Source organism: Caloenas nicobarica, chromosome Z (assembly GCF_036013445.1).
Source record: "Caloenas nicobarica isolate bCalNic1 chromosome Z, bCalNic1.hap1, whole genome shotgun sequence".
Classification (NCBI taxonomy): Eukaryota; Metazoa; Chordata; class Aves; order Columbiformes; family Columbidae; genus Caloenas; species Caloenas nicobarica.
The window spans coordinates 20,050,901-20,069,052 of record NC_088284.1 but is presented as its reverse complement, the minus strand read 5'-3'; the positions used below and the strand labels follow the sequence as shown (position 1 = coordinate 20,069,052).

Sequence of the window (18,152 nt, the reverse complement as noted above, 5' to 3'; positions counted from 1 at the left end):
TGGCCAATGTGATGCCCATCTACAAGAAGGGTTGGAAAGAGGATCCAGGGAACCACAGGCCTGTCAGTCTGACCTCGGTGCCAGGAACAGTCACAGAACAGACCATCTTGAGTGCCATCACATAGTATACACAAGACAACCAAGCTATCAGGCCCAGTCAGCATGGGTTTTTTATGAAAGGCAGTTCCTGCTTGACCAATCTGATGTCCTTCTACAACAAGGTGACCCACTTAGTGGATGAGGTAAAGGATGTGGATGTTGTGTACTTAGACTTCAGTAAAGCCTTTGACACCATATTCCACAGAATTCTCGTGGAGAAGCTGGCAGCTCATGGCCTGGATGACCATACTCTTTGCTGGGTAAAGAATTGGCTGGATGGCTGGACCCAAAGAGTTGTGGTGAATGGACTCAAATCCAGTTGGCAGCCAGTCATGAGCGGTGTTCCCCAGGGCTCAGTAGTGGGGCCAGTTCTGTTTAATATCTTTATCAATGGTCTGGATGAGGGGATTGAGTTGCACGCTCAGTAAGTTTGCAGATGACACCAGGTAGGAGTGTTGATCTGCTGGAGGGTAGAAAGGCTCTACAGAGGCATCTGGACCAGCTGGATCAGTAGGCTGAGGCCAGCTGTATGAGGTTGAATAAGGCCAAGTGCTGAGTCCTGCACTTGGGTCACAACAACCCCAGGCAGTGCTGCGGGCTTGCGGAAGAGTGGTTAAAAAGCTGCCTGGTGGAAAAGGACCTTGGGGTGTTGGTCAACAGCAGCTAAACATGAGCCAGCAAGGTGCCCAAGTGGCCAAAAAGGCCAACAGCATCCTGGCTTGTATCAGAACAGTGTGGCTAGCAGGACTAGGGAAGTGATTGTCCCCTTGTACTCACTGCTGGTGAGGCCCCACCTTGAATCCTGTGTTTAGTTTTAGGCTCCTCACTATGGGAAAGACTTTGAGGTGCTGGAGAGAGTTCATACAATAGAATAATTTCAGTTGGAAGAGATCCTTAAGATCACAAAGTCCAACCATAATGTAACTCTAGCACTAAACCATGTCCCTAAGAACCTCGTCTAAATGCCTTTTAAATCCCTCCAGGGATGGCGACTCCGCCACCTCCCTGGGCAGCCTGTTCCAATGCCTGACAACCCTTTCCAGGAAGAAATTTTTCCTAATATCCAATCTAAACCTCCCTTGGTGGAACTTGAGGCCATTTCCTCCTGTCCTGTCACTTGCTACTTGGCAGAAGAGACCAACACCCTCCATGCCACAACCTCCTTATCGCTCTCTACAACTACCTGGAATCCAGATATCTGCAATAACCAACAGTAGGTCCCTGCCTCTCAGCGGTTATGAAGAAAGAAGTGGAACACCCTCAGCTACTGAAGTTAGAGAGTCATAGACAGACCAACATACAAATTTTTTTTTCTCTTGTAATGACTGAACAAACTTGGCTCTCCCCCCATCCTTCCTACAGATTCAGGTAAAAAAACCCCACACATTTTGTTTTACAATATTTTGAATAACAGCAATGGCTTCCCAGCACGAAACCAAAAGGAGATTACAGCAGTGTTAGAAAACATACGTAAGTTACTACAGCACTTACCTAAAATGCAAGATCTGCCTGCAGACGAAGAACTTGAGTCAAGATCTAACACTTGCCAGGCACATGCACAAACCATCCATCCAGAGGGTCTCTCCTTCAGAAGTGGTCTCAAGTTCAGCACATGGACTACCACTATCACCTCCAGGTGCTACTGGCCATCCTGTTCTGGATCCCAACACAGAGGAAGAATGCTTTCTTTCACTGCTGAGTACTTCCACTCCAGCAGTCCTTAGCAAATACCTAGATTGGCAGCTAGTCCTAAGTGTCAGTGGAGATCTTTAGTTGCTTCCACACTTCACCAGACTCGCATTTGTCTCTGGCAGTTTGACAGTGATAAGCTCTGCTCTAAAGTACCGCCTCTATTACAGCTATTTGCAGTACTTCCGCTATATCCTAAAAGTGCATTATTAGATGATCCTCACAACGTAAGGAGCAGCAAGGACTGACAACTCTGAAAACAAGCCCCAAGCTACCTCAAATGCAGAGCTATCACCTGCATGCATTTGCAGGCACCCAGACAGCAATTCCAATGAATGAAAGCAAGCGAAGAGGCTTCTCAGTCCTGAAGGAAATATGTGCACAGCAGTAGAGCCAGTTACTCAGACCTCTACCCCCAGAGGATGTTATGGATTTCTACTCCTCCCACCTTGGGATTTTCAGTACTCTACTGTCTCTGAAGCTTTGAACTGATTTGTTCTAGTTTTGCTTGGTTTTTTTCTCTATAGTTATTTCAAGCATTATCCCTATGCAAAAAGAACCAGCCCACAATCAGTTCTCAAAAGGAACGTGATTAAGGTAATGTTGCAGTGGGTTTTAGAAACTGCCAACATCTCACACAAGAACTTAAGCTTTCATGTTTCTCTAGGCACTGCTTCCCCATCAAAAGAGACAACAATTCCTTATCAGAGAGGGTGAGAAGAAAAGTAACACACTGGGAGGAAACATTAAAAAAAAAAAAAAAAGATGAGGCAAGTGAGTGAGCCCTCTTGTGAAATGCTTGTATCACTTCAGGAAAACAGCAGCCTCCCACCTAGTGTCTTCTCCATTTGAAGTTATCTATCTCTTGATTCAGGGAAGGAGAGGGGAGGAGGTAGCATTTTATTGCTTTGCTAGCAGATGCACTCTTGGAAGAGGGAAGAGAATAGCACAGGGCAAATATTTTTAGAGATTGGAAGGACAGACATCTGCTACAGGATGGTCACTTACTGGCACTGAGCTTGGTGTCAACTCAGGAGAACCCTGAGCTCATATAAAGCCTTGTTCTAGTCAAATGCCCTTTTAGTCTGGTTCATATGGGTGTTATGCAATTCTTCTGTTAGTGAATAAAATCTCACTGACGGCTTTCCACCAGTGTCCCAAGCAGATCACTAACAGATATTTACTAAATTCATTTACTCCTAGTTAATCTAGGACATTAGAAGGCCTTTCTAAAAGGATGTATGTGTAGTTTTTGGCATTTGCTTATTTCTGTTTTTAAATAACACACACTAATCTGCAACCTGCTGGGACAAAGAAAAAAAAATATACTACAGCTTCTACCAAAGTAGCACTTACTCCACTATACTACAAGTGTTCTATATCAGTTCTGTAATAAGCATGCTCATACTCACTACAAAAACAAACGGGAGAGTTTGTTAAGATCCTGAAATGCTGATAAAGCAGAATTTAACTAGTCTTCTCGCAGGGAGAAACTTAAAAATGTCACAAGTGGCAATGGCAAACTGCAGAAGGCTTGTGCTGCCAAACACTGTGCCAGAGAAAGCAAAATCTTTCGCCTGCTCTGTTGGAAGTTAGAAGCAGCACAGGTTCTTGGTTAACAATTGATACCATTCCGAAAGCAGAGTTTTTGCGTTGTTGCTTTTTGGTTTTGTTTTTTGTTTGGCTTTTTCTTAAACAGCTGCAGAAAATAAGGCTGTTTTAAGCCCCCGCTGCCAGGGGAGCCGCAGTCCCGTTGGTGCCCGCGGGGCAGGAGCCGCGGCTGGCGGCGGGGCCGTGAGACCCCGGCCAGGCCCGGCCAACCGCCGGCCCCCCGAGGAGCCCGGTAGCCAGCTCTCCCTTCCCCGAGCTCCCACCGAACACCGAAACAACGCCGTCGCCACCTTTTTCTACCGAAGCGAGGCAACCGGACTGTCTCCCCGGGGGTGGGTTTAACTCCTGTCAGGGCCCCCCGGAGAGCGGGTGAGGAGGCGGCAGCGCTGCCCCCGGGGCTCGGCCGGGCCCGCGCTGTGAGGCACCGGGCGATCGCGCCGCTGAGGGACCCGCGGAGACCCGCTCACCGGGCGGGCAGGGGCGTGGGGGCTGAACCGGCGCCGGCCGGACTGTGCGGGGGGTGCTACCGCTCACCGCCGCGGGCAGCTGTCACCCCCGCACGCAGCGAGTGGAGACAAAAAAAAAAAAAATTATAAAACTATAAATAATGTCAATAAACAGTCAGGCGGCAACGACTCATGTACGGCGCGCCCTCCCCCCGCGCCGTGCTCCCCACTACCCCGCATCGGGGAAGCCAGGCTGTCCGACAGCGCCGGAGGAAGAGAGAAGTTTCGCCCTGTTGCGCCGCGCAGAGGGCTCCTCTCAGGCACCGGCGGGGAAGCGCCGGGCGGCACCGGCGGGAGCAGCCCCCCGCGGCCGGCGGCGGAGGCGGGGGCAGGTGGGCGCCGCAGACAAAGCCCCTATTCGCAACGCCCGCCACTGTGCGCGCGTGCACGCAAATTCCGCCCCCCACCCGCCGCCTCACGGCGCTCACCTCATGGAGGAACCGCGTCCCGCTACGACCGCGTCCGCCGTCGGGAGCCGCGCTCCGAGCGGCGCCGCTGCTGGAGGGCGGAGCGCAGCCGCCGCGCGCCCCGGGACACTCGGCGGTTCCGCGCGGATAGGGCAGGAGGGGGTGGGCGTGACATCACTCCGCGGCCACGTGACCGCAGGGGTTCCGTCCCCCCGCCCCACCCCCCCCCCCCCGCGGGGAAAGCTTCGCCCCCTCCCGCCCCCTCCCCTTTCCCCGGCGCTCGCGGCGGAGGGTCACGTGGCGGCGCGCGGGGCTCCCGCGCGGGGGAGCGGGGGTGTGAGGGGAAGGGGTGACAAGGGGGGAGGTGTCACCTGCGGCGGGGTCGGTGGGAGACGCTGCACGGAGCCCACCCTGCCCGCCCACGGCCGGGTGTGTGTGGGAAGGGCGTGCGGGGAAGTGGGTGTCACGTCCCTTCTGCCTTGGGATCCCTTCTGGCCACCCCTGGAGAAAGCTGAGCGGAAAAAAAGATACCGAGCTCCCCAAGGAGCGCAAGTGCTTCAGCACGGGAGAGATGTCCTGTGCTTCAGTTCCCTCCAAAGCTTCCCCGTGTGTCGAATTCCCCTTCCTCAGACCTCTGGGGGGGAAGGACTGCTTCAGAAGAAAGAGAAGTGGGGCGCTTCTTGTTTGGTACCCAAATTAATGAGTGTTTGGTTATGCAGGAGCTTAGAGGCTGGAGAATCACCAGTGGGCTTTATACCTGTGCCAAGGTGCTGCTTCACTGCATGTGCTCCAGAAGTCTCCTTTCTGTGTAGGCCCAGCTCCTCGAAGTCAAACCTCCAGAGCGTCCCTTCTTGAGTCATCTGGCAAGCTGATGGCAAACCACCCCAACATCTCACCAAAAAGATCGCGGTTGCCTTCACCTGCACGAGGAACTCTGGACGCCTCATCTACAAATTGAACTGGTGAGCCTCTGCCTGCCGCTGCACCACGAGAACCCTGCCAGAGTTCTTATCCATCTTCCCATCATGTCACGTCCATGGGCTGGTCCCACTCGCCACAATCCCGTTCTCTGCTTGAGAAGGTCTCCTTTAATCTCTGTGATCGCTCTTATCTTCTCTGTTCTCAACCATATCCACACCTTCTGAAGTGGCAAACAGTACAGGGAGGAAATGAGCACTTCAAAACTTTAGGTCATTATTGTAATAGTGGCAAGTATTGTTATTAAACAAATACACTTGATTATCACCAGAAGCATACTTTCCTCTGCTAATCTGCAGCCCTTACCTTGGCCAATTTGTTTTGCATGTGTTTTACTTTCAAGAACAGTCATCGTTGTGCCAGCACTGTTTCCTCTCTTTTTTCTTATATGAAGGACACACACCAATGTTAATCTAATATAGTTAATGCTGAGAATTTAATTCACATAAAACCAATGAACACAGGAAAATTAAACTTTCCCTGCCATGCTAGCTCGGCAGCTACAAAACATGTTGCAGTTATTATGCAATTATTTTTCATTCCAGTTATTTTTTAAAGCCAAATACACGTGTACAGTATGGTTAGAAAGTCTCCTGCCTACTTCTTCCAACACCAGCAAAATTCTACATAATCATATGTAACTACATGAAAATGATTTAATATGCAAGTACTATTTCTTGCATTTTGAATAGTTTGGCCTTGTAAGATTTTTATTTCATTTCTCAACGCCAGCATATCATAAAGATGGAGTTTGGGCATGTTTTCATGGGATGGTCACATATAATGACACGCAAATAATAAATAATACATTTTGGCTATGGTATTATAAAATATTCAGTTCCTGAGAACTGGGAAATGCCAAATTTACCAGTTCCCAGAGAAGTATTGCTCATTGTCTCATAAACTGTGGGCCAGGATAAAGGCTTTGGGCTTTGTAGCGGCAGCTAGCTTAAATGCATTAAACCAAACTGATCTGACAGAACCTGACTGCCCTCTAGGTTAGTGTCCTTGCATGGAAGACTGTGCTTTGATCTCTTCTGAGCCCACATTTGGGTCCCTCTCCAAGGCCAGGGCATTGCCTTTCATTCAAAATACCCTTATGTAATTTTGTGGCTGAAGCCACTGCAGGCTGAGCACAAGATTGGGAGTCAAGAGGTCTCAGCTCTATTCCTAATTTTGCCCTCAGTGTGCTGCAGGACTCTGCGATAGTCATGTTTGTCCACCTGTGCTTCTATGGTCTACCAACAAGGTGAGAACAACTCTAAGAGTTTTATTAAATGCTCAGCATGAGCTAATAGATGTTGTTGGTAAGATGGAGAGAATCAAATTTGCAAGAGGCGGAAGCTGGAGCACATTCTACACAAGCAGCTTCTCTCAAAATCTGAGTATTGGCACCTTGGCAGTGTGATGCCCTTCCCTTGCCCCACTGTTCCTTTGTGCAACAGACATAAGGCGAGGATGGGAGATGCAGAGAATATCCTCTTCTGCTCAGTCTCCTGCAAAAGCTGGGGGGTCGAGCCAGTTTTGACTTTGAGCGGCTGCTCATGTGATACATTCCTAGCTACTTCTCCAGAAGGGGCAGGTCTGACAGTGGCTTAAAGATGTCTTAAATCACACTTTATCACTCTGTTGCAATGTCTTGATAACATCCGCTAATTAGCTTACTTGGCATTGTTAATTTTAAAAAAATTTTTTTTTTAAATTTTTTTTTCTGCTTCTGGCTACTGCCTTCTGCAGAACACAAAGCACTGGTCACATCTCCACCTAGAAATAATTTGCAAAGGAAATCACGCTCCTGAGCTGGCTGCTGGTTGCTTCCCTGCTATTCTTCAGGCAGCTTAAACCTGTTCTATGAGCAGTGACTACCACATTTTCTCTTCGCTCACTGAACCTGTTCTGGTCTGATTATTTCCTATCTGAATACAGTTTGTTTTGTTAATCCTGGCAGTTATTTTTCATTGAAGAGCAATTTAAAGAAAGTTTGCTTTTAGAGTTTGAGACATGATTTTGCTCCTGGGCTGTTTTTTGCCTACAGTAATTTTTTTTTTCACCCTCTGTGACAGATATCCCCCATAAATGCAAGAATCTCTGTGGTAACCAGTAAAAGAGTTAAAAAGTGTCATTTATGTCTGCTCCCACCAGAACACTTTCTTTTTTTAATAACTTGTTAGCACAGAAAGGAGGTACTTGATGCCTCTTCACAATATGGTATGTTTCAGAAAACTTGGTTGGGAATTTTTCTCTTTTACTGTTTCTGTGCTGTTTGCATAGCACCAGCAATAAGCCTGATGGAGTCAACACAGGAAAATACTAAAGACTGGAGAAAGTCACAAGTAGAGTGGGTCAGACAGCATTCTGAACTGAGACAAAATCTTCAGACAGAGGAAAGCCTGCCTAAGGACTTCTTTTCCTTTGAAGTGATCTTTCAAAGGCTGAAGGAAAAATCCAGAAATAGTTACAGGGAATTGTCTAGAATATTTAACATGCACTTGCTAGTTGGATATTTCCTCTGCTTCCACCCACCTTCCTTCTTCCTCATGTTTTTTACATCTATGCTCTCCTCTTCACAACTTTCTGCGTGGAGCATCAATCTATGACACTTGTTTGTCCTCTTCACAATCCCAGGTTGCATTTGTAGAAAAGCTCCAGAGAAATTCAGTTGTTTTGCCCTTGAGATTCTTTCTGTGCCACAAGGCCCTGCTTTGCCATGGCCACAAGAGCCACCATGAGGCTGGTCTGCCCTCAGTTGGGCCCCATGAATCTGAATATTCCTCTTCTTCCATAGGAGCAGAAATTAGGAGCCGAAGGAGGAGGCCAGGCTGTCTATGTCACTGTTGCTAAGACCTTTAAGGGTTTCACAGAAGAGGTCAGCTGGACCTCCGCCTGCCTTAAAAAGCAGCCTTACCTGGGTGTGACTGAATGGATCAGTTCCAGTTAGGAAGAAGGACAGTCCTCCAGAAATGTAGCTTACTCTGCTCTCCCTACAAGGGTAAGGACATTATTTGCCTCTGGATGTACTTTTCATTTTAGTTTGTAGCCACTGGGATATACAAAAGGAATTAATGCAATCCTTCTTAACTACAAAGAGTAAAAATCCTCTTTTTTTTTTCCTTTCACTTTCTCACATTATTATGGAAATTCGTGCTTTCATGTTAGTGTCTTTGATATGAATGTGCTTTCGGTAGGTTTAACTAGGAGACAATAATTTCTCGGCCTTTTCACTAACATCCAGTGTAAAATAAATTTATCTTATACATCTCCCCTGTGGGGACCACAGCTTGGAGCTGCAAGGCAGTGGGCTTGATGACCTAATGCAGCTTTCCCATTGAGAATCATCCTCAGAATTATTCCATAACATATTTAATTCTTAAATTATTTTAAAAGCATGAGTCCATGGAAACAACAAAAGAGGATTACGCACTACTTACACAAACAGATTGTTCCTGAAATGGCAGTGCATCTATGTGAATAATTCAAAAAGGAAAAAGTGCTTCATTTCTTCTTATAGAAAAGCTCAGGAAACAGAAAGACAACTGTCCAAACAGGCAACAAGACCTTTGGAGGTAAAGAACAAAGCTTTGTTAAAAGCCTATCTCAGAATCAGCAAGGCATGTTTCAGGTCTTTTTACCATGAATTAACTGGGCTTTTTTTGTGTAGCATCCTCTGGTTTGTTATTTCTAACAAGAGTGCTTCATTCTCACCTGCATAGCTGCTCTCACATGGGGCCATGGGAATTCTACGCATTTTGCGTTGCTCAACTTTTCTCCATTCTTCCATGAGTGAGAGGAATATTTTCTCTCTGCTTGGTCCCACAGATACATCTGGGGACCAAGACCACTCATGAGAAAATCCCTTGCTTCCCAGCTCCTGCGCAACCTAGAGGCTTCCTTGCAAGCTTGAGGGCTGAGACCTCTCAAAAACCTGATGGGAACATCTGCGTGAAGCCACCACCAGACTACCAGAGGCCAGGCAGAACACACCTTGCGGAGAGCTCCACAAATGTAAAGAGCTCTTTGAAGGCATACTGCTGAAAGTCCTGAAAGGCCAGTTGCCCAAGAACGACCAGGAAGAAGATGATTTTACTAATCTGAGGATCACTAAAGAGTAAAATCTCTAGTATTCAATAACATGGGAGAGCACCTTAATTATGTTGTGATAGCACAAAAGTCAAAACAGTTCCCACAGGAAGAGGCATTTACATGCCATATTTACTCCAGCCATGCAGGGAGTTGCTTTGTGTCTACTCTTGCTTTAAGGTTTCTATTCCGTTCAGGATTTGTAAATCAATTTCCTCTTCCCATTCAAACCAAAGAAATCCACATTCCTGCATATTTTATATGACTATTTGCATTACAGAGAAACCAAGCACCTTGCAAATGGCATTTCAAACTGCTCTTTTTTTTTTGTCTTTGTTCCTTACGAAATTTCTTTATGTACTTGGCATCTGCAAGCTGAAACTTCACTTCTGTCCCACGCTGTATTCCCATGACACAATTTCTGCCGCTGATTTTGTTGTGGAGGTGCAAAACCCCATATGCATCCCATCTTTGTTGTCACTCTTCCAGTTTTTGAAAAAGAAGCTTACTTACATCTCCAGAAGAAACAAATATCACTATGTCAGTCATCTGGTTTGTTTTTTAAAATGCTTCCTCTGATGAAGAGACTCTCAGATCGCATTTTTTTCTTCTATCAGTCTTCATTTATTTTGAGGCTACAGGATCTTTCTTTTTCATGTATAAATCAAAACTTGTTAAAAAAAAAAAGGTAAAATCCAAGGTTTCTTTCCCCTGTATCACTAAAATCAAACTAACAATTTGTTTGAGTCTCATTCATATTTGCATGCAAAGCACCCTGCCTCTGTTGGAGTTCGTGCAAATGAGCATCAGACCTTCCTTTTCACTTCTCAGAGATGGCTACAGCATTTATCCTGGATCACAAGAGGAAAATATCAAAGGGTTGGAAAGTGGGATGGGTTCCAAGGCTAAGACTCTGCGATTTAGTGTGGAGACCTTGGAGATTTCTGCACTTTGCACAAGGACAGCTATAAATCTTATGTAATCCTGCCCCAGCAGAGAGGCTTTGCATAAGGGCTTCTACAAATGAGGCACCTAATTACCACCAAATATGTAGCAAACAAAGGAGGGAGAGTGAATCTTTGATATGCTGTACCAGTTCTTACAGATTGTGACAAACCAAAACATCACAGAGGAATGCAGTTGTACAGAGAAGATTATAAATACGAACACAAGGGTGGATTTTCATGAAGAGATGAGATCTGGCTTTGGTATTATCCAGGTTAAAAAAAGCCGAAGCCACGTCCTCCAGAGAGGTGAACCACACTACTCAATAGAAATCATTCATATGTTTTTGAAGGGACTTCTTTAAAGTGATTTCTTCTGTCTAGCAGAATTTTTCCCACATGGAATATTGTGTATATGTGCAATTGCATGGTTGTAATGCCTTCCATTCTCACTGTGCACTTGCTGTTTTGCTTGAATGTTCAGTTTCAGACACTTTGTTCTCTACTGCCTCAGTAGCCTCAGTCCATCTGTTTAGCAGGCTCCTCTGGCGTTGAATGAAGAAATAATTCTGCTGCCATGAAACGACTCACAGGATCACATCATCCTGTGTGAGAGCTGTGTCAAAAGGCCAGTGGTCACCAGCCGGGTGATCCTCAAATCTCCCTCCCACACGCTCATCATCCTCCATGACCCTCTGGGGATTCGTGTGTCTGTGACTGAGTCTAGGCCAAATTTCACCCTTCTTTCCCATTCAGAGATGCACATGCAACAGAAATCCCAATGTGCTCTCACCACAAATCCATCTTCTGCTTTCCAATTATGCTAAGCAAGTCTTTCTTTTCTAGGAATCATTAGGATTCACTCCCCTGCCTCTTCTCCCCTTCCAGGTGAAGAGCTAGGGCAGACAGATAGGTCTGGCTATCACTAACGCTGTCCCTCCAAATGGACTCTGTCTGGTAAGGAGGAGGGGAAGGTTTTGTCTCCCAAGACTTGGTATGTGAACCACTTTTGTTCTCCTGCTTAGAGAACTGGGACCTGAGAGCAAAGACACTCAAGCAATAACCCTTTTCTTCACTGTTGGTGAGAATTTGAGAGCTGAAAGAATGTGAAAGGACTCAACAAAATGAATGATCATGACTGTGGGAGGAGACCAGAACCCCACTACAAGCTTGGAGCCTTTCCAGAGTGCATTAGCCAGCTAAGTGGATAGTGGAATATAAGGAATACCCAGCAATGCATTTTGTGTGCACATCAGTGTAAACACCATGCACTGCTATAACTGATAGTATGCAAAGTTCCTAGAAGACTCTTATCTCCAGCTGCAGGAGGCGGTGAGAAGGCTGTGTAACACCAGAGAGCCTGAGAAGGAGTTAGATAGCTTTTTCAAGCACAGTCTGCAGTGGACCTACAGCCCACGGCCAAACAGGCAAAAACTCCCCTGCCAGCACACACAGAAGGGAGGGAGGCTAGTAGGGTGGAAGAATGGAAGCTTGCAAAGGCAAGAACCAGCAGGAGGAAGAGACTTCCCCCAAACCTGAGGTGCCCTTGCCACTCTGCAGACTGAAGAGGAAAGACCTGTCACATCAGGAGAGATGCAGCCCGATCTACTCCTCATACAAAAACCAGCACAACTAAGAAAAGGCAACGAGTGAGAGTAGTAGGTGACTCTCTTCTGAGAGGTTCAGAGGCACCCATTTGCCAACCTGACACACTGTCTAGAGAGGTGTGCTGTTTACTGGGGACTCGTGTCAGGATGTTACCGAGAGACTACCAAGCCTTGTACAGTCCATTCTTATCCACATATGTTTCACATATGCAGCTGTGATACAGCCAGGAACAGTCTGAGGAGTATCAAGAAGGATTACAGAGCTGTGGAAGCAGTGGTAAGGGACTCTGGAGTGCAGGTAGTTTTTTCTTCAATCCTCCTGGTCAAAGGGAAGGGATCTGAAAGGGCCAGTTGAATCTGGTGAATCAACAAATAGTTACAGGACTGGTGCAGCCTGGTCTACTGAGGGCTGATGGGATCCAGCTGTCAGAGAAGGAGAAGAACATCTTCAGTCATAGGCTTGCCAAGCTGGTGAAGTGGGCTTTAAAATACAGTTGCTACCAGTTTGATGCCAGTGCCAGCAACTGGTACCCAGGGCCTGGAGTAGTGTCACAGGTCAGTGGGAGAGCACTTGAAGAGTAGCGTGAAGAAATTCCAATCACTCCAGCCAGTAAGTCAGCTTCATCGGGGACCAAACTTAAACACTTCTATGCAAATGCACATAGCATAGGGAATAAACAAGAAGACTTAGAGATGTGCACATCCCTGCAGTGCTATGGTCTTATTGGCATCCATGAAGACATGGTGGGATGGCTTCTGTGACTAGAGTATTAGAATGGAAGGATGCAGGCTCTTTAGGAAGGACAGTCAGAGGGGGCAAGGAGGTGGTATCACCCTCTTTGTCAGTGACCAGCTGGAGTGCATGGAGCTCTGCCTGGGGATGGATGAGAAGCCCATTGAATGTTTATGGGTCAGGACTAAAGGGAAGGCAGGGACAGGTGACATTGTAGTGGAGGTCTGCTGCAGGCCACCCAACCAGGAAGACTAAGCAGATAAGGTCCTCTACAGACAGGTAAGAGCAGTCTCACGTTCACAAGTCCTGGCCCTCATGGGAGACTTCAACCAGCTCAGTTTCTTTTGGAGGGACAACACAGCAGGGCAGAAGCAATTCAGGAGGTTCCTGGAATGTGGTGGTGATAGCTTCCTTCTCCATGTGATAGAGGACCCAGCTAGGAAAGGTGCAATACTGGACCTTGTTCTCACCAACAAGGAGGGCGCAGTGGGGAATACGAATATCAAGGGCAACTTTGGCTGCAGTGACCGTCATGGTGGAGTTCAAGATCCTTAAGACAATAAGGAGGGTGCACAGCAAGGTCACTACCCTGGACTTCAGGGGAACAGACTTTGGCCTCTTCAGGGATCTGCTTTATTGAGTACCATGGGATAAAGTTGTGGATGCCCCATCCCTGAAAGTGTCCAAGGCCAGGCTGGACGGGGCTTTGAGCAATCTGGTGTAGTGGAAGGTGTCCCTGCCCATGGCAGGGGGGTTGAAACTAGATGATCTTCCAGGTCCCTTCCAACCCAACCCATTCTATGATTCTATGAACTTCTATGTGAGATCAGGAACGTCTGGGAGCGTCTTACTGTTGTCTTTCAATAAACAGAATGTACAGATTTCAATTTGCTCATACCCATTCTTTCAGTTTCAAACATCTCCCAAGTTTGAAGTGCTGTACAGGAAATGAGAATAGAGCATATTCTTTGCCAAAGGGATCTGATGGTACTGACCTCTGAGGAAATGTGGACCCCAGTTTTGGAATGTGTTAGCTTTTGCCCTGGGCACAGGAATCTGTTCTTGCAGGCCATGACAACAAGAGCCTGGCTGACAGCCTGGTCCTGCTTCCATTTCCTTTAGCTTTCAGGTTGAGTAAGCATCATTTTATATATATATATATATATATACACACATATATATATATGTGTGTGTATATATATATATATAAAGAACATTTGTTTCTAGTCAGTCGCTAGTTATTTCCTTTTGTTGCCCTGGAAGGAAAAATACCACTACTGAGAGACATGGATACGCTTTATTAATCAACTTTTAAGTGCATTTAAAGATAAAAGCCAAGAAAATATAGCCTCAGGTTGCAATTATTGCTAGAAGGAATGGAACCATTTACAGTAAAATGTAATTAAAAAGCACAGTAAGTAGTTAAGATAGAATTGTTTACTTGGGTACTTGCTTTTTTTACGTTGCAGTTCTAAAACACAAGTCTATTTTGTAAATAAGCAATGCATACACATTAGCAGTAAGGATGTTGTCGATTCCATTTTAAGTAGTTGAATAACAAAAGTATAGCTGCAATTGGATACTGACGTGTGGAGACAGATGGGTACAGCAAACATTTTTTCCATGAACATTAGAAAGCTGGTGCTTGTTGGAACAAAGTAAATACCAAATACCTTAAAATAATTTGTATTGCCTTTTCACAGCATTTGTTTCTGCAACCATTCGTGAAAACAAGAGGTTTTTGTTTAGAAAATTCAAAGAAGAGTCTTGAGAACATTTGTGCACATAAAGGCTCACAGAATGGCTTGTAAACCATCATTTTCTGTCATTTTATCAAAAAGGACCAGGTCACCTTCCAACTTTTATCAAATGAGCCAGATTTTGCCTTCCAAACTCCAAACAGCATAGTTCTCTCTATGGAACTACTCCTGAGGATAGTCCCATAATTGAACCAGATTGCTAAATCATATAGTAACGTTATTAACTGTAAATATTTTAAATGAAGATGCTAAAAACTTTGCATTTGGAAATATTTGTATTTTCTGTCTTTAGTTGGGCTCATATCTGTTCTCTATCCAGAATTTAATTCCTGCTGGGCAAAAGTCTTAGCTTCTGCTCTTCTGACTTTTGGAACAAGTTTCATACACCTTTTTTTGTCTCATCAAATCTCCAACAAGTTTCAATTCAGCTCAAAATGCAGCACTCACAATTTCATTAAATCAGTCTTAAATTCAGACTTAGTATTTATTCCAGAATCTTGTGTATGTTTTACTCGGCTCCTCTGGATGTTGTAAATCCAGTTTTTTTATTAAGTAGTATGCAGAATGAAATTATGATCACATTCACAATGATCATATGTGGAAAATGTTTTCATCAAAGGTTGCAATGGGATGGTAGCTGGTTGCAATGAGATGCTGAGTGGTGAATAAGACAGTCTGGTACCAGCTGCATCCTTCAACATGTTCTGTGCTTTGAGAGATTCATTTGCGGAACTGAATTTTCTGAAGAAAGCAAATAGGTCCATTTACTTTGAGAGTCTTTATTAATACAATTAATGGAATGAGAAATTCCCTTGGGAATGGCAGGCTTGCCTTTGAATTTAAATTTAATTTTTATTTCTGACAGGATTTTTGTGAAGCTTTTGAATTTCCCTTCACCTCTCTTCATCGGCATCATTCCTTCCCAAGACTCTGCTGTCTGTTCCAGGAAGGTCACCATCCCACCTGCTGTCCTTCAGAATACTTCAAATCAGACCTTTTTTCCTCAGTGAGGAACTAATATTGTACAAGTAAACAGAAGGGTTCAGTGAGAGACATCTTCCAAACCAGGAGGATAATGGTCTATGCCTGCTTTAGCAAGCCATTTGGAGCTTAGGCCCCCATATTTACACTACACAGAGTTGGGAGTTTTTCGTTCAGACAACATTCCATCTTGTTCCCTGTGCAAAGTGTCCCCAACACAGGCAGTTCAACAACATCCAAAGAACAAATAGTTGATTTAGACCTATATGTACCCCTAGTCCCTAAAGAATTGGATCATGTTTCATGGGTATCCGGGATGGAGCTTCTTCTGAATCGAATTCACATGCACCAAAGTTGCTCTGCAAGTCACGGAATCATAGAATGTCCTGACTTGGAAAGGACTCACAAGGATCATCGTGTCCCTGCACAGGACAACCCCACAGTTCACACCATGTGTCTGAGGGTGTTGTCCAGTCTCTTCTTGAACACTGGCAGGCTTGGGGCTGTGATTAAAGTCAGACCAACACAATGTGAGATTCACTGCCAAGCACATCAAACCAAAATGTTAATGCAGACACAGTCAAAGCTTCCTGACTTGTCTTAAATTTGTTTTCTTTAACTTGATTCAGTAACCAGAAGCACGGCAGTCCTGGTATCTGGCTACACAATAGCAAATGCCAGTCCCAACGCCCTCTCTGCCAGTGAAGAGGTTGGGCTGAATAATATGTATCCATGGATGAAAGATGTATCAAATTAAACTGAATCTCTGGCATGCCAGTAGGCCTTTTGAGTCTCAGTTCGATTCACAATGGAGTATGATTGCCGTTGCTATTTAGCAGAATTTAGTCTACAAAGTGGCATGTATTGTCCTATACAACTGGTATCCGAAGAAGCATCAGTCCATTAGGGATGACTTCATGCTTCACTAGTACAGAAGGTTAGCAAAGAACGTGATGTTCCTCATAAAAGGTGTAGTTGAGCTAACAGGATCATTTGTTTTAAAAAATCCTTAACTACGTTGTAATTAATACCCTGAAATCAGAAAGAAAAATGATGCAACTTATCAGTCTTTAAACTTCACACGCACACACACACACACTTTTTCCTCTACTGGGTGGTTAGAGAACGGTCTCTTCCTTTCAGTTCATTGTCAATTTGTGCTCAGACTCAGCATAAGAATGCTAGCACAGAGTTCTGCTTTGCGGGCTTCATGTTGTATGTGGGAATTACATTTATTAACATCAACTTATTTATTTCATGAGGATGTTTATTAGTTGAGAACTTTGTGAAAAATTGCCATTTTAATCTAAATACAATAGATTGTCTTCTCATTTACATTTATAAAGAAAATTTATGTTGTTTGGTTTTTGCATGTAAAGTTCCTTTCAAGTGGATCCAATTACATTTTCACTATTTTACTTGCCTTAGTCTAAATATGAACCTATCCATATGCTCTGTTATTTCCTTCAGCTAATATCAAGTAGGTAACTGGTCCTGGAGTCAGATCTGCTTCCATTTACACGGTTACAGCTGCCAGTAACCTTAAACCAGTATAGAGATTGGATCCTTAGGTATTATCTCATTATTAAAACTAATTATGGGAGAGTTAACAAAAGCTGAGTAAGCACTGAATCATAAGATCTTGACTGCATCCATTACCAGCATTCCAGCCATACCAGTATAGATGGCAGATTGGACTGCTTCTTTTCATTGGTTGCAGGTTTTTAATTCTCCTTGCTTACCAACTACAAAATACATGCTTGGAATTTAAAATCTCTAAACCAAAATAAAACTAAATGGAAACCCTATTAATCCAAAATCAGGATGTACCATTAACACAGAGCTACTTATCTGATTATGTACTTGCTCCTTGTGTTACGTTGCATCACAAAAGACCAGATCAAAACTGGTTAAGCACACAGCTAAAGACAGCCATATCTTTGCACGGAAATGTTATAATACTTGTTAGCAAAAGGAAACTATGCTTATAAATTGTACTGTCAAAAAGAATTCTTTTTACTGCATATCCCATCAACTAGCAATTGTTGGAGTATTCAGTCTGGAGCTGCAGAAGAGCTTTACTGCTACTTCCTGGTCCTTGAAATTCTCAAAGGACAAGGATTCATTTACAGAATGAAAATGAAAAAACGCAGATGGCCAGTGTTGATAACCAGACTAAAAGCAGTTAGGGCCTATCCTGGAAACATTTACTTACACAGATAGCTGCTTCTCACGCAAATAGTTCTATTAAAATAAAACAGATTAGAGATATAAGAAAGGGACAAAATGCATACCTGTCAGAAAAATCGCTAGGTCCTGTAGCTATATGTGTGTTATGTCTAGCTGAAAGCATTCCAACACATAGTCATATTCTTCAATATTTTATTTCATGAAAATGTATCAATCTAAGCTTTTCCCTTCCCTGCTGCAGAAGTGATCTGAAGATGTGTAGAAGAGTGTGTGTTTCTCATCAAATCTCCAGGTAGTGGCAGGTTGAGACTCTACAGATCAGCTAATCAGTAAGATCAATTTCTGTTTAATTTACATTTTTATCCATAGGAACTTATCCTAAGATTTTACTGCTCTGAGATTAAATCCATTAAAAAAGAATCTATGAAGAACATGAAACACTTCTATTGAATATTGGGGCAGTGCCTATTAAACTGGAAACTGAGGATGTAAGATTCTTTCATTGACTACTTCCTTGGATATATAAATCAAGTGTGTGGGAAAACCTTACTAGTGTCAAGACCACCCATT

At 44.4% G+C, this 18,152-nt stretch overlaps 1 protein-coding gene across 5 annotated transcripts in view; it reads right to left on the bottom strand.

Moving 5' to 3' along the window:
• RAI14 (retinoic acid induced 14) overlaps positions 1–4,437 on the bottom strand; it is a 91,501-nt gene extending 87,064 nt beyond the window's left edge. For all 5 annotated transcript variants that reach the window (XM_065655919.1, XM_065655921.1, XM_065655923.1 and 2 more), the window contains exon 1: positions 4,334–4,437. The gene's annotated coding sequence lies outside the window, so the exon portion shown is untranslated. The remainder of the gene's footprint in view (positions 1–4,333) is intronic.
• Positions 4,438–18,152: the final 13,715 nt, after the last annotated feature.